Consider the following 4,118-nt stretch of genomic DNA (forward strand, 5'->3'; position numbering starts at 1 on the left):
TTATCCGTATAGCTCTTTTTAATACACTCTTTTCTTGGTGGCATACAGTTTTTTATAAATACTATATTGGATTTCTTTAAAGCGTATATCTATGTGATAATTTTAACGAAAATAATGTCTCTACTAAAACGAATTTTATTTACAATGAAAAGTATCATAGTTTCTTAGGGTTTAAATTAGGTCACTCTAGGACGCACTTTAGATAAATTAAATGAAGTTCGAATTTTGAGTAAAAATAACTTCTAAGCGATAGAAGCGAAGATATATAGTTAATTTATTACATAGAAAATATTTGTGCTGAATAGACAACTAAAATTTGAGTAAATGATTGCTAGATATGTAATAGGTATTTCGCAAATTCACTAGTCTTTGTACATCTATGTTAATGGTAGCATTAATTAAAACATTCTTTTCAATATCTTTTAGAAATCTATCAGGAAACAAGATTACTACCATCGAGACGAATACCTTTATCGATGTAAAGGCATTAAAAGAAATGTATGCCATTTTAATAAATTACTTAATACTTAAACCAAAGTAGAGTCGCTAATGTTGGTCACATTTATGAATTTCTTAATTTAGCCGACTAAGTAACAACTCTATAGATCGTATTCCACTTCACACATTTTCGTCATCTTCACCATTAACCATCGTGTAAGTATTTAAAATATCTGCTTATATACTACACCCAGTGCTTGTCAAATATTCGGAGATCGGAAATAGTCCATAACCTAAAGTTATTTATGTGGTTCGTAATACTGCTTGAGTCAAAAAATAAACCTCGTATAATATGTAGATAATGTAAAGTTTATTAGGAAAATTGTAAAATAACAAGATAAGGCAGATTTATAGTTAAAATAAATCTATAAGTGTGAATCAGTGTATGTAATCGTAAGGTATGAACGGATGAGTACAGAATGAAAGTAGCATGTAAGGGAAGGATGAACGTAAAATTATACCAGTCTTAAAGAACTGCGCAGAAGAAGTACAAAACTCCGTACTACATAAAGACCATTCAATTAATGACAAACATCCGTTTAAAATAGTAACAAATGAAGCATGTTTATCCATGAGTTACACGCGTAAAACTACATTTTAGGCGAACACAAAACGCGTGCAATTGTGTAACAACAAGCATAATAACTATGTTATTTAAGCGTGATAGCACATATATGTAATAGGTGCTTAACAAATACTAATAACTCTGAATATGTAATAGTTATCTAACGTACTAACATATGTAATACCTACCCAACTCAAAGATGCTAATATTATCGATCGCTAGATATTTGATAAGTATGCCTGTATATAAATACGTTAAAGTATTAGAATTATCCTTTATGCTTAAACTTACTCACTTAAATCCGAGCTCTAGCTTTCTAGATTTGCTCATGTTAGCTACAATTATAACTATTATGCGATTTGCTATTAAAATTTATATTTAAAATTTCTGTAAATGACTAGAATGAGCTCTCATGTAACAGATAGCATATGTTAATTAATCAACGTTTAGTTAAGATTTCAAGCTAGTTTGGTACTATTATAGAAAACGCTCGATTTCTAGAACCGACATTGATAATAGGATGATCTAAAATGCTTATTTCTGTTACTTTGTTTTAGGGATTTGGCCTTAAACAAGATTAGTTTTGTTGATGAAAACGCTTTTGGGAGTCTAGCAGTGCTGCAGAACTTGTAATAATACTATTACATAGAAATACACTAATATACGATGAAACCCATCATTGAGTAGATACTGACAACATTGTCAATTTGTGATTATTTACTCATAAGAGATTTATCTAGAAACCGACTGACAAGGATTACTGCTTCTTTATTTGCAAATATTCCTTACTTAACTTCTCTGTAGGTGAAAATTAAATACATTAAATACTCTTTGAATTCTTGCCTAAAACTTTATTATCACAACTATAGTTATAGCATTGAATATCTAATAAATTGTAATTTATTATTAAAATTTCGAAACTCGAAATAATTTTAAAATGTACATAAGACATTATTATAGAATTCTTTTTTGGTCATATCTATTTTAAAATTTATTAGATTTTAATTATTGTTCGTTTGGTATCGCAGCTTTTCAGCAAGTCTAATTATTTTTCGATTCTTATGATAGAAATTTGACTTTAAACAGAATAGAATCAGTTCCTGACTTTGTCTTTGTAAATTTACAAGATCTAGAGACCCTGTAAGGAAATAATAGACATATTTAATTAATATAAAATGGAAAATTATTTATTAACTGTTCAACTATCTGAATATGAGTTTATAAGAAAGTCTACAGTCTTTATAACATTACTTTACTGTCACTTGGTTTTAAAGTGTAATAAAGAAAGTGATTGTACAGGCATAATGAATATCAATATAATTAGGTGGCTTGGGAATGAGAGATTGCAGTATCTAAATCAACAAGCATTCTATGGATTAAATCGACTAAAGTACCTGTAAGATGAATTTTCAAGTACTTTAATGTGATAATAATACCATAAATGTAATAAATACTACGTTTTTATAAGCTTATTCTATCGATCGTGATGTATTTTGTAGACAAATAGACTATTGCCGAAATTTACGAACGTTAAACTTCAAACTCTTTCTGAATTTGAAACCACTCTTTGCTCTGTAAATATTCTAGGAAAAAATAAAATAAAAATTAAATGTACAGAATTTCATCTTGTTTATAGCTAAATAAGGCAAACCGTAAAATACTCGGTTTTTAACGATTGAATAGTTACAAATCGATAGTAATAACACAAGCTCAGGAAACAGTTTATTCTTAATTTGATAACTGAACTTCATCAAATATCGCATTGATCGTATTTCAACAATGCAAGGACATAGACAACTGAATCCTATGTAGAATTTAGTAACATGTGTTGTGTATAGCTAGGTTGTTTAGCAACTTTCATTTATATTTTAATGTTTTTCAATTAGATATTTAAGGTTTTGCAATCTCAGTGCTTCAGCATTCAAGGGATCATCATTTCAACAGTTATCAGGATTAAGAGCCCTGTAAGTATGGTATAAAACATAAAGTAAATAGTTATCGACAAATATCTTATACAATGGCAGAGTAGTCGGAGAATTTACACGTACGTATAATTGATAATTTTATTACCGTGGTGAGACTTTAAGCTTGTAAATCGTCGTTTGATACTATAATTAAAGCTAGTCATATCTACGTTCTGATTAACTTAAAGTATTTATCATATTCTTTAGCCTAATGAAGGTCATAATTGAAATTTTCTAGTTTTATCCGATTTTAAAAATTAGCAAAATGAAATTAACGCAATGGAATTATTAAAATCTACGACTAATTTAGATATCTAGATAACAATGATTTATCGGACATCGATGAATCTCTTTTCAAAAATATGGCATTTCAGAACTTGTTAGTACTTAATGATTACACGTTTGTTTGCTAAATTTACAAATGATAACTTATTTATATTCCGGATTAGCTGTATATTTTAAAATTCAAAAATTTCATCTTGCAAATAGCCTGATTGTTGCACTATAATTTCTACCTTCTTAATTCCATACCTTATCCGTGTCATTTATAAGGGGCTTAGGCTTTAGCAAACTTTCTCCTAAAAAAGTTAATTTCATTGCGTCACTGGGTACAGATCTTACTAGTCTGTAAGTAATCGTTCGCTTGAATTATTAAAACCAAGATTAGTAATAAGATAGTCTACCTCACTTTGCTTACTGATACTCAGTATGTGCTATCTTTTCATTAACAAATTTATCTAGCATTTAATCGTCTACTTAAGGTTTGCTTTTATTTTAGATATCTAGACGGTCTTCGATTAAAGGATTTCATAAACGCTTCTATGATTTCTAAGGAAATCCAAAATCTGTAAATGAAAATTATTTTCACAGTTTGCTACAAACCCTTTAGTAACCTACTGTAAAATGCTTTTCGAGGCTACTATTTAGCGTTACCAATCGTAGATATCCCTGTAAACTAAATACGGTATGCTCTCATAGGTTAATATTAGAATTAAAGCCGCTTTGTTGTGATATTGATAATGTAAAGTGAAGAAAATACGTTACACTGTACAGTATGTGTTAAAGCACCAAAATGTCTAAAACAAGAGTCT

The sequence above is a fragment of the Trichoplax adhaerens genome, genomic scaffold (assembly GCF_000150275.1).
Source record: "Trichoplax adhaerens TRIADscaffold_22 genomic scaffold, whole genome shotgun sequence".
Lineage (NCBI taxonomy): Eukaryota > Metazoa > Placozoa > Uniplacotomia > Trichoplacea > Trichoplacidae > Trichoplax > Trichoplax adhaerens.